Source organism: Ceratotherium simum, chromosome 15, assembly GCF_057802395.1.
Source record: "Ceratotherium simum simum isolate JZ-2026a chromosome 15, ASM5780239v1, whole genome shotgun sequence".
NCBI classification, from domain to species: domain Eukaryota; kingdom Metazoa; phylum Chordata; class Mammalia; order Perissodactyla; family Rhinocerotidae; genus Ceratotherium; species Ceratotherium simum.
Window position 1 is genome coordinate 37,850,632 of NC_141914.1, and position 13,404 is coordinate 37,864,035.

At 40.2% G+C, this 13,404-nt stretch overlaps 1 protein-coding gene and 1 long non-coding RNA gene across 3 annotated transcripts in view; one reads left to right on the plus strand and one right to left on the minus strand.

Annotated features, from left to right (window-relative positions):
• C15H3orf70 (chromosome 15 C3orf70 homolog) overlaps positions 1–13,404 on the plus strand; it is a 90,608-nt gene that overhangs the window by 62,284 nt on the left and 14,920 nt on the right. The window lies entirely within an intron of this gene.
• On the minus strand, positions 2,407–3,689 carry LOC147915173 (uncharacterized). Of its 2 annotated transcripts, none has more exons than XR_015554390.1 (2): positions 3,621–3,689; positions 2,407–2,644 (listed from the first exon to the last, which is right to left on the minus strand). It is a non-coding gene; the product is annotated as an uncharacterized LOC147915173 (long non-coding RNA). The 2 variants fall into 2 exon arrangements; XR_015554389.1 differs by having other exon boundaries at positions 2,407–2,647.

Sequence of the window (13,404 nt, forward strand, 5' to 3'; positions counted from 1 at the left end):
TAGTTTTACCTCTAACATTTAGGTCTGTGATACATTTTGAGTTAATTTTCATACATGTTGTGTGGTAGGGGTCTAACTTCCTTCTTTTACATTTGGGTATTCAGTTGTCTCAGCATCTACTTAACCTGTTGAACATATTGAATACAGTTATAATAATTGTCTTAGTGTCTCTGCTAATTTTAACATCTGTGTCAGTTCTGGGTGGATTTCGATTGATATTTTCTGCATTATAGGTTGTATTTTCCTCCTTATTTGATACGTCTGGTAATCTTTGATTAGTTGCTGGCATTGTGAATTTTACCTTGTTGGTTGATGGATATTTTTGTATTCCTGTAAACGTTCTTGAGCTTAGTTCTGGGATGTAATTAAATTAGTTGGAAACAATTAATGTTTCAGGGTTTGCTTTTATGATTTTTTAAGTGGGTCAGGAGCAATGCTCCTTCCAGGGCTAATTTTTCTCCAGTACTAGGCAAGACCTTCCTGAGTACTGTCCTCAACACCCCGTGAATGATGAGTTTTTCTAATCTACCTGGTGGGAACAGCTCTGTGTGAGTGGTGGGCTCTCTTTCCTCTAATCCTTTTCAGTCTTTTTCTGGCCTTAGGTAGTGTCCTCATCCGTGTGCTGTTGAGTACTCAAGGGGCCCTCTGCAGGTCTCTGATTACGCTCTCTGTGCATCTCTCTACTCCATGGTGCTCTGGCTTTCTTGGTCTCCCTGGACTTTCAGCTTTGTCTTCACATCTCAGAGAGTATTTTTTTGAGGCTTTTCCTAGTTTCCCCTTCTTGCGCTGTGGCCAGGAAATTGTCTCAAGTCAGTAAGTTTGGAAACTTGTAAGGCTTATCTCTTTTGTTTTCTGTCTCTCAGGGGTAATTGTTTTTTGTCTTCTGATGTCCTGTGTCTTAAAAACCATTGTTTCTTGTATTTTGTTTGTTGGGTTTTCTTTGTTGCTGTCTTTTTGCTCAAACCAGAAACCTGAGGATCACCTTTGGCCCTTCGTTCTCCCTTACTTTACATACCACGTTATCAAGTCTTACAGAATTGATTCCTTTCTAACCTACTCCTTTGCCACTGCCTTAGTTCAGGCTCTTATTCATTTCTGTCCTGCAACCTAAGTTGTCTTCCTGTCTTCCTGACCCTTTAGTCTTTCTTCCATACTGTTGACAGAGTGGTCTTTCTAGAGCACAGATATGCTCTGACCTCTTTCTTCTTCACTCGAGATCCTTCAGTGATTTCCCATTGTCTTCTGGATGAAATCTCTATATCCAATCTCCATAGCATGGCCACAAAACCTTTTGTGGGCTGGCCCCTGCTCATCTCTTTGAGCTCTTTCCCTTCTCATAGCCACTTACTCCAGCCCTACGAAAGTGCTTTAATTCTCTGAAAACCTTTGCTCTTCTGCACCCCTGTACCTTTACACACCACACTGTCTCCTTGGAAATGCCTGACCCCACCAAGCCTCGAGCTACCACACTCAGCTCAGGTACCATGTCTTACAAGTGTCTCCTGCCCTCCTGCAGTTGATTCCTCTCTGTTTCTCTGCTCCTCCTCTGAACTCTATACATCATCCTGTTACAGCACTTACCGCACTGCATTGCAGTTGTTATTTCTGGACTATGATCCAAGATAGAAATGACAGCCATTTTCTCATGATGATCCTGGGTTATAGAGGCATTGTGTAACTAGAAAAGGGATGCAGAATTTGGACCAGAATATTATGAGCCCCAGTATCAAAACTTAAAATACCTAAAGGAAATAATTGAAAATAAATGAAATACCTCAAAATATTTGAGGTAGTTAACATAATTTTCATTTGATTTTATAACATTGAATTGGAACATAAGGCTCAGAATGCAGTTTGGCCTTATTTGCTGTCACAACCAGAATGAAATTGCATAAAGAATAATGTCAGAAGAAAATCAATATTTTAAAATATTTAAGAATCTGAAATATTGATAACTAAAGCAAATGGGGAAAATAATCATGCTGACAATATTTATTAGAAAACCTGATGGAAATATCTGAAGAAAAGAACCCATTGATGTATGTGAATTCCATCATTTCATTATAGGGGAATTGGACAGATCTAGTGATATAATTTAATCAATTTAAAATATATAATACTCATGCATGTTTGCCTTTAAAAGAAGGAAAATGGGGACATCTCAGTGCTGCTTCTCCCAGCTGTCCTGACAACAGTTGAAGATGAAGTAGAAGATCCCCTTTAGGGTGGTATCATCAAGGAAAAAGGGCACTGGACTAAAGAATTGGGTACATTTTCCCCATTAGTGGAAGTTAAAGTTGGACATATTTGGTTATATTGCCATGGCAATATATTATCACCATTGCAGGTAAAATGAGTTCCACTGTATTAGTCAAAGTTTTCCAGAGAAACAGAACCAAGACGATGTGTGTACATATAGGAAGAGATTTATTATAAGGAATTGGCTCACACAGTTATGGAGGCTGGTGAGTCCAAAATCTGCAGTGTGGGCTGGTAGGCTGGAGACCCAAGAGAACCATTGGTGCAGATGAAGTCCAAAGAGAGTCTACTGGCGAATTCCCTCTTGCTTGGGAAGGCTGGTCTTTTTGTTCTATTCGGGCCTTCAACTGGTTGAGTGAGGCCTATCCACATTATGGAGGACAATCTGCTTTACCCAAAATTCACAGATTTAAATGTTAGTTTCATTCAAAAACACCCTCCAAATGGACACATAAAATTAACTATCACATCCACCAAGCAGTAATGCATAGTTTTGAAATTAGTACAGTACAATATGTGAATATATCTTTTTTCTCTGTGGGTTCATAAAAATGTTTATTGTAAAGGAAAATGCTTTCTTCCTTTATCACATTTTGTAATCCTTTGAGGTTTTATGGGAAAACTATAGATTTTCTGAATTATTAGCATTTATTGATGAACTCTAGGAGATATTTGTTTTGATTAGAATGTGGCCTGCTCATATTCCAGAAAGAAGCAATAAAAGCCTCATTAATCTCTTTGTTTGAAACCATCAGGATCATATCACCTGACATTTTAGGTTCATGGTCTTTGCAGAGGATTCACAGAAATCCTGTTTGGTTGTTTATTAGCAACATTTAAAAAAAAATTCCACGGAAGAAGTCAAGATGGCGGCATAGGCAGACTCTGAACTCACCTCCTCCCGCGGACACAGCCAATTTACAACTACTCGTGGAAAAATTACCCCTGAGACAGAACTGAAAACTGGATAAGAGGAACTCCTGCAACAACGGACAATCCTAACTGAGGTAGAAGAGGCAGAAACTCCCTTCTGGAGAGGAAAAATGCCGCCTTCACAAGCCGCCAGTGTAACGGCCACCCAGGAGCAGCCCACAGGTACGCAGCCCTTCCTGGAGGAGCGGGGCCCTGAGCCGGGAGCGCCCCTGCTGTGGGCATTTTGTGGACCCAGCACAATCGAGAGGAGTGGCATAATATCTGACTTTGCCTGCTACTAAAACACTGGGGAGCACCCCCAGAAAAGCTGGTTCACAAAGAAATTAAAACCGGCTCTTAAAGGGCCCACGCGCAAACTCACCCATTTCAGAAAGCAACCTAAAATCACCAGAAGGAAAGGTGCACAGTGCTTTGGTGAAAAGACTCACCTGATAGGCCCTGAGTGCATCTCGGTGAGAGGTGAGACCTCTCCAGGGACTGGGACATTGGCGGCGGCCATTGTTGTGGCCTGACACAGACGCCATTGGAGTTCTCCCTGAGGCCTGCTAGCCCAGGTCTGCCCCACCCCCTAGAGCACCGATTTAATCCAGCTCAGCCAGGGCAGCCAGCCCACCCTAGAGACTGGCCCCACCCAACAACAAGCCCTCAGGCAACTTGTGGGCCTGCATAGATTGGTGACTGGATTCTCTGCAGCCTGGCAAGTAAGCTGACTTGAGTGGGGCAGGGCGTGCACAAGGAGCAGGTGGAGAGTGTGGGCTGGTGGTGGAGTGTGTGGGGCTCCTGCCGTGGAGAGACTGGGTCCGCTTCAGGAGGTCGTTGCGCGCACATGGGGCAGGACTGTGTTGACTGTGTGTGTGGACCTGTGGGCGGCAGGGCTTGTCAGCTGCAGAAGACTTGTGCTTCTCAAAGACCCACATAGGACGTTTGCCCCACCTTCCAAAGCCTGAAACAATTGGGTGCTCCCGTGCCTGAGGCCAGCCCCACCCAGCTGTAATCCTCAGAGAGCTGACAAGAGACCTCAAGGCTGGAGGCTTATAGCAATTGTAAGCCCCTGAGCCTAACAACCTGCCACACTGGGGGCCTACTCACTTAAAAGAAATACTGTAACACAAATGTGGTATTAGAACTTACAGCCAACTGTGCTGGGGCTCCCCATACCTGATAAAGAGACTGAAGGGCCCACAACAACTACAAGCAGCTGAGCATTACAACAGCTGGCCAGGAGCAAAACTCGGCCTCCCTGGGCGCCTACAGGGAGAGCAAACAGGCCACTACAGAAGGACACATGTAGCCCACATAGGGCTCACCCCTGGAACATTGAGAACAGAGGGAAGCACACTGCAGGCCTCCTAAGCCATCCCTTACATAAGGTCACCTATCCAGGAGCAGGAGACGTAGCTCACCTACCTAATATGTAGACACAAGCACAGGAAAAGAGGCAAAATGAGGAGGCAAAGGAATACATTCCAAGTAAAGGAACAGAACAAAACCCCAGTAAAGGAACTAAGTGAAACAGAAATGAGCAACCTACCTGATAGAGAGTTCAAACAAAGAGTGTTAAGGATGCTCACTGATATGGGGAGAACAATAGATGAACTCAGTGAGAATGTCAACAAAGAAATGGAAGATATAAAAAAGAACCAATCAGAAATGAAGAATACAATACTGGAAATGAAAAATTCACTAGAGGGACTCAAAAGCAGAGTAGAAGATACAGAAGAACGGATCTGTGAGCTGGACGAAAGACTAGAAGAAATTACCCAAGGTGAACAGGTAAAAGAGAAAAGAATTAAAAAGAGTCAGGACAGTCTAAGGGACCTCTGGGACAACATCAAGCACACTAACATCCGTGTTATAGGTGTCCTGGAAGGAGAAGAGCGAGACAAGGGGGCAGAGAATCTATTTCAAGAAATAATAGATGAAAACTTCCCTAACCTAAGGAAGGAAACAGACACCCCAGGTACAGGAAGCACAGAGAGCCCCAAACAAGATAAACCCAAAGAGGCCCACACCAAGACACATAATCAAAATGTCCAGAATTAAAGATAAAGAGAGAATTCTAAAAGACACAAGAGAAAGTCAAGTTACATACAAAGGAAACCCCATAAGACTATCAGCTGACTTCTCAGCAGAAACCTTACAGGCTAGAAGAGAATGGCATGATATATTTAAAGTGCTAAAAAGAAAAAACTTACAGCCAAGAATACTCTACCCAGCAAGGTTATCATTCAAAATGGAAGGAGAGATCAAAAATTTCCCAGACAAGCAAAAATTAAAGGAGTTTGTCACCAAGAAACCAGTGCTACAAGAAATGTTAAAGGGATTGATTTAAGGGGAAAAGAGAAGACCACAAATAGGAAAAATTATCTATTTCCTTGATAAGAAGGTAATGGATACAAATGCACAAAAAAGAGGTTAGATATGATATCAAAAACATAAAAGGAGGGAGGAGGGGAGTTAAAGAGTAGAGCTTTCAGACAGAGGTCAAACTAAAGAGACCATCAATTCTGTATAGAAGAAGAAAGGAACAGAGAAGAACTACTAAAACACAGAAAAAAAAAGTTAAAAAATGGCAGTAAGTACATACTTATCAATAGCTACTTTAAACATCAATGGACTAAATGCTCCAATTAAAAGGCATAGGGTGGGTGATTGGAATAAAAAACAAGACCCATATATATGCTGCATACAAGAGACACACTTCAGACCTAAAGACACTCACAAACTGAAAGTGAAGGAATGGAAAAAGATACTCCATGCAAATGGCAGTGAAAACAAAGCTGGGGTAGCAGTATTCATATCAGACAAAATAGACTTTAAAACAAATACCGTAAAAAGACAAAGAAGGGCATTACATAATGATCAAGGGAACAATCCAACAAGAGGATATAACACTTGTAAATATCTACGCACCCAATGTAGGTGCACCTAAATATATAAAGCAATTATTAACAGACATAAAAACAGAAATAGACAGTAACACAATAATAGTAGGGGATTTTAACACTCCACTTACACCAACGGATAGATCATCCAAACAGAAGATCAATAAGGAAACATTGGTCTTAAATGACACACTAGAACAGATGGACCTAGTAGATATATACAGAGCATTCCATCCAAAAACCAAAGAATACACATTCTTTTCAAATGCACATGGAACATTCTCCAGGATTGATCACATATCAGGCCACACAACAAGTCTCCATAAATTTAAGAAGATTGAAATAATACCAAGCATCTTTCTGACCACACCGGTATGAAACTAGAAATCAACTATAGGAAGAAAATCAGAAAAGCCACAAATACGTGGAGATTAAACAAAATGCTACTGAACAATGACTGGGTCAACAAAGAAATCAAAGAAGAAATCAAAAAATACCTGGAGACAAATGAAAATGAAAATACGACATGCCAGAATTTATGGGATACAGCAAAAGCGGTTCTAAGAGGGAAGTTTATAGCGATACAGGCCTATCTCAACAAACAAGAAAAATCTCAAATAAACAATCTAACCCTGCACCTAAAGGAACTAGAAAAAGAAGAACAAACAAAGCCCAAAATCAGTAGAATAAGGGAAATAATAAAAATCAGAGCAGAAATAAATGAAATAGAGACCAAAAAATCAATAGAAAAAATTAATAAAACCAAGAGCTGGTTCTTTGAAAAGATAAACGAAATTGGCAAACCTTTAGCTAGACTCACCAAGAAAAAAAGAGAGAAGGCACAAATAAGTAAAATCAGAAATGAAAGAGGAGAAATTACAACAGACACCTCAGAAATACAAAAGATTATAAGAGAATACTATGAAAAGCTATATGCCAACCAATTCGACAATCTGGAAGAAATGGGTAAATTCTTAGAACCATACAACCTTCCAAAACTGGATCAAGAAGAAGTAGAGAATTTGAATAGACCAATCACCAGTAAGGAGATCAAAACAGTAATCAAAAACCTCTCCAAAAATAAAAGTCCAGGACCAGACGGCTTCCCTGGTGAATTCTACCAAACATTCAAAGAAGACTTAATACCTATTCTTCTCAAACTCTTCCAAAAAATTGAGGAGAGGGGGAAGCTCCCTAACTCATTCTATGAAGCTGACATTACCCTGATACCAAAACCAGACAAGGACAACACAAAAAAAGACAATTACAGGCCCATATCACCGATGAATATTGATGCAAAAATCCTCAACAAAATACTAGCAAATCGCATACAACAATACATTAAAAAGATCATACACCGTGATCAAGTGGGATTTATTCCAGGTACGCAGGGATGGTTTAACATTCGCAAATCAATCCACGTGATACACCACATTAATAAAATGAAGAATAAAAATCACATGATCATCTCAATAGATGCAGAGAAAGCATTTGACAAGATACAGCACCCATTTATGATAAAAACTCTGAATAGAATGGGTATAGAAGGAAAGTACCTCAACATAATAAAGACCATATATGAGAAACCCACAGCTAATATCATCCTAAATGGTGAAAAACTGAAAGCTATCCCTCTAAGAACAGGAACCAGACAAGGATGCCCACTGTCACCACTCCTATTTAATGTAGTACTGGAAGTCCTAGCCAGAGCAATCAGGCAAGAGAAAAAAATAAAAGGGATCCAAATTGGAAAGGAAGAAGTGAAACTGTCACTATTTGCAGATGACATGATTTTATATATAGAAAACCCTAAAGAATCCACCAGAAAACTTTTAGAAGTAATAAACGAATATGGTAAAGTTGCAGGATACAAAATCAACATACAAAAATCAGTTGCATTTCTATACACAAACAATGAAGTAGCAGAAAGAGAAATTAAGAATACCATCCCATTTACAATTGCAACAAAAAGAATAAAATACCTAGGAATAAACTTACCAAAGAGGTGAAAGAGCTGTACATGGAAAACTATAAAACATTGCTGAAAGAAATTGAAGAAGACACAAAGAAATGGAAAGATATTCCATGCTCTTGGATTGGAAGAATTAACATAGTTAAGATGTCCATACTTCCTAAAGCCATCTATAGATTCAATGCAATCCCTATCAAAGTTCCAACAACATTTTTCACAGAAATAGAACAGTGACTCCTAAAATTTATATGGAACAACAAAAGACCCTGGATAGCTAAAGGAATCCTGAGAAAAAAGAACAAAGCTGGAGGTATCACACTCCCTGATTTCAAAATATACTACAAAGCTATAGTAACCAAAACAGCATGGTACTGGCACAAAAACAGACACACAGATCAATGGAATAGAATCGAAAGCCCAGAAATAAACCCACACATCTATGGACAGCTAATCTTCGACAAAGGAGCCAAGAACATACAATGGAGAAAAGAAAGTCTCTTCAACAAATGGTGTTGGGAAAACTGTATAGCCACATGCAAAAAAATGAAAGTAGATCCTTACCTTACACCATACACAAAAATTAACTCAAAATGGATTAAAGACTTGAATGTAAGACCTGAAACTATGAAACTTCTAGAAGAAAACATAGGCAGTACGCTCTTTGACATCGGTCTTAGCAACATATTTTCAAGCACCATGTCTGACCGGGCAAGAGAAACAATAGAAAAAATAAACAAATGGGACTACATCAAACTAAAAAGCTTCTGCACAGCAAAGGAAACCATCAACAAAACGAAAAGACAACCTAACAATTGGGAGAAGATATTTGCAAACCATACATCTGATAAGGGCTTAATCTCCAAAATATATAAAGAACTCATGCATCTCAACAACAAAAAAACTACCAACCCAATTAAAAAATGGGTAAAAGACCTGAACAGACATTTCTCCAAAGAAGATATACAGATAGCCAACAGACACATGAAAAGATGTTCAAAATCATTAACTATCAGGGAAATGCAAATCAAAACTACAATGAGATATCACCTCATGCTCGTCAGAATGGCTATAATTAACAAGACAGGAAACAACATGTGTTGGAGAGGATGTGGAGAGAAGGGAACCCTCATACACTGCTGGTGGGAGTGCAAACTGGTGCAGCCACTACGGAAAACAGTATGGAGATTCCTCAAAAAATCAACGATAGAACTACCATATGATCCAGCTATTCCACTGCTGGGTATTTATCCAAAGAACTTGAAAACACCAATGCATCAAGGTACATGCACCCCTGTGTTCATTGCAGCGTTATTCACAATAGCCAAGACTTGGAAACAACCTAAGTGCCCATCAAGGGACGAAAGGATAAAGAAGATGTGGTATATACACACAATGGAATACTAGTCAGCCATAAGAAACGATGAAATCCAGGCATTTGTGACAACATGGATGGACATTGAGGGTATTATGCAAAGTGAAATAAGTCAGAGGGAGAAGGTCAAATACCATATGATTTCCTTCATTAAGTAGTAGATAATAACAACAATAAACAAACACATAGAGACAGAGATTGGATGGTGGTTACCAGAGGGGAAGAGGGGCGGGAGGAGGGGGAAAGGGATAATTCGGCACATGTGTGGTGATGGGTTGTAATTAGTATTTGGGTGGTGAACATGATGTAATCTATGCAGACATAGAAATATAATGATGTACACCTGAAATTTATACAATGTTATAGACCAATGTTACTGCAATAAACAAAAAATTAAAAAAAAAAATTCCACAATTGATATACCTCTTTTGAGAACAGCTGTGGATCTCTCTGAGTCAGCCATCTGCATGGTTAGACAATTCCCAGGATGGTTTTATTTGCTTGCATTAGCCCAGGCACTCAGAACAACTGCACCTGGCTGTGCTTCAGCCTTGTTGTGAGGCTGGTGTCCGTGGGAGTGTTTGTTAGCCACAGCCTGTCCCCTGAAGGCCTGTGGCTTTGTTTCTCTGCAGGGCTTATACTTGTGCTGATGGTACGGTTTTTCCTTTATATTTTCAAAATCTCATCAAATCCATAGAAATCTTATTTGGCCTTGAAAATCTGCATTATTACATTATCAAATCTCATTGATGTATCAGTAGGCTGAAACCATACAGCATCTGCTGTGGTCATAAATTACCACTCACACATTGTGGGCAAATGACTAGAAAGCTCCCCCAGTGCCCATCCTAGTGCTGAATGTCTTTGGTTTATTTTACATGCTGCTCCATTTTGTCTAGAACTTCACATGTAATCAGAGTTTCTTTTCTCGAATGGTTGATTCTGCCTTTTATGTTCCACATGTTTTATAGGTAGGAGTACTTCCTCCTTATGCCTCTCCATTGTTCTCTTCAAAGGCAGTTGTATTCCAGGCTCCAGGGAAAAGAGCTGTACTATACTTTGCCAGCCACGATGCTCTGCTCTCATTCATAAAGCTACTGAATGTTACTCCCAACCTACCCACTGAAATTTTTCAGTTAACATATGTCGGTCTATTATGAAGGCGGGTTCAGAAGTTTTTTTGCTACTTGTTTTTTTATGGAAAGCACTTTTAGTTCAATAGTTTTATATGTCGTTCCTTTGGAGGCGAATACTCAAGGGTATTCAGTAAGCTCTCTTTGTTTTTCTAGTTATTTTTGACATTAATTATTGATATAGAAATATTCAAGTAGCAAAGACAGTGTTCTTTTAAAAATTAGGTTTAGAATGCATTCTTCTAAAATTCTGCTCTAATAATATTAACTTAATTTTTTATCAGTTTGTCCAGTTTTAAACATCTAAAGAATTATTAGTATTTTAACACATAACATTTAATATCTATTAGTATAGGTTCCAAATATATAAACTACTTAATTCTTCAATATAATGCTTATGTTTTCTCAGTAGACAAATCAGGAAAGTACCACCTACAGGAAACTTCCACATCTTGACCTCGGTCACTGAATCAGTTTGAGTCCAGTCGGGGTGGAAACTACACAGTAGATTAAACAGAGAGAAAGTCAAGTATAAAGAATGAGTAAACGCTGAGAGATAAGGACTGTAAGATACAAGGAAGCTCTCTGTGGTTCCCTAGGGCTGAGGGAGAATACCCAGCAAGGACAAAGGTGCAAGGAGGTCCCTCTCCAAGGCTGGGGTTCAGACCTTGTTGGAGAAAGTGTCGTTCAGCCCACAGGATAGCAGCGAAGTTTGCTGCTTTACCCAGGCTGTACTGGTGTGCAATTACTTGACAAGCGGGAAGCAACCCTTTGGAGTGCAGGCGAGGCACGAACAATCAGCAGTTGATGGTGTGGGCGTGTACAGGGGGCAGAAGCTTGGGTTGGCAGGAGGGCATGATGTAGGCAGAAGGCCTCAGGATGCTGGTTTCCATGTGGAGAGGGCCACTGGAAGGTTTTCACCAGGCCAGGCCAAGACTGCCCGCTTGTCAGGGTACCGCATGTTCTGGGTGCATGTCTGAGCCAGAGCTCCAGTAGATTTCCCACCCCCTCAGCCCTCACCTGTGCAGCAAACAGCAGGAGAGCCCCTTCCTCCTGCAGTGTCCCTCCAGCGCCCTCGACTGAGAAAGCTTAGCATCGTGCTCACTGTAAAGGAACCACGCTTAAAGGAATTCTGTCAGTTGTGGCAGAACGTGTGTTAAAGGAAAAATTTGCAGTTGAGAGGCAATAAATTGATAACTAGCACCTTTATAGTCTCGTCGTTATCTGGACCCCTTTTTTCCTCTTTACTGTAGAGTGTTAACTGAAGTGACTCCCTCCATATATTTTACAACCCAACTGTTGTGACGAAGAGTAGTCCAAGAACAGAGCTCCTGGTTGAGTTTTGGCACCATCATGTGAGCCTCCTTGTCCCCATTCAGGAGTAGTTCAATGGGTAGCTAACTAGAGATGCCGTTTAGCTGTCAATATGAAATTTGTTACTTCTTACCCTTAGCTCTTTGGATTTCCCCAGTGGCACTGATTTTGAAATTGGCTGGCCTAACCCCAGGTCCAAGAGAAGTGAGAGGTAATTACTACAATTGAGTCATTATTTCATTATCTCGGGAAATAGAAATTCTTATATATAAATGTTAATAATTTGATGTTAAATTACATCTCATTGATACTTAGAATGTTTCATTATTGTTACGACTGATTAATAAAAAAAATCAAAGTTCCAGAATGCCATATTGGTTAGTATAAATTTGAAAACGAGGTTCTTGAATAATGTGCAGACATGTTCTCTACAAAAATAACCCTTAACAAAGATACATTTTTTAAAAATTCAGTAAACATCTACTGAGTCCCTACTGAGCCCCTGCGCTAAGGACAGATGCTTCAGATGCTTCAAGATCTTATTTTTCTTAGATCAGGTTGACTGGTTAGCATCTTTTTTCTTGTGAATTTCTGAACTTTTCACCCCCAGATCAATAAATAAATGTGACAGATGTCTTATACTGTTTCCCTTAGTCTGTTGGGAATATCTGTCTATTGAATTAATGGCTGCTAATAACTTATTTGGGATCTGTAGAACTGTACAGCTATGTGCTAGTGGAATGGCAGAACACTGCACTAAAGTCAGCATGTTCCAGGTCTCCACTTTTGCTGCCTCCCATGCTCCACAGGGAGTTTCTTTGTCCTCAAAATGGATTTTTTTCTAACTGCAGTTTTAGAAATCTTTGCCCAGTTTGGTAACTCATCCCATTCACTACTGATTTTTGCAGAGAAAGGCAGGAGGCTGAGATGGTCACATAAAATGCCCGTAAGGTCAAGGCTTGTAATAAAGAAATCAAAGGTAATGACTACTATTATTATCATCATCATCTGTCTTTAGATTAAAAAAGAGTGGTACTCATGCAGCTTTTCTCACCTTGTAAGGAGCCATAATCAGCCATTTTCCCATTTATTCCTCTTCCCTCCATCAAGCTTCTCTCTCAGGGTTTTCCTGTACTGCAAAGTGCAGACACTTAATACATGTTGGTCGAGTCTCTTTGTGCTCTGTCAGCAGCCATCTTTTTCTTTCTGGTTAAACAGTTTTCATGCTTCATCTCAGCCTCAGTGACCCATCCTTGGGAAAAGACTCCCTCAGCCATCCCTTTTCTTACTAATTACTGTATTAAAACCAGCTCTGCAGAACAGCTCCCGGTGGATAAGTAGGACTTTCCAGATGAAGTGGAAAGAGGTAGACATATTTCCTCCATGAAACCTTTATTTGACCACCTATGAGGAGCTGGAAGCCTGAGAGAGTTCTCATTCTCTGCCTTTTTTTCACTATGGCCTATTTTAGGCAGACTTACCTATCAGGATGTTTCTGAACTCTCTGGCCCTGGAAGGGGCTCTTTCCCAGCTGCA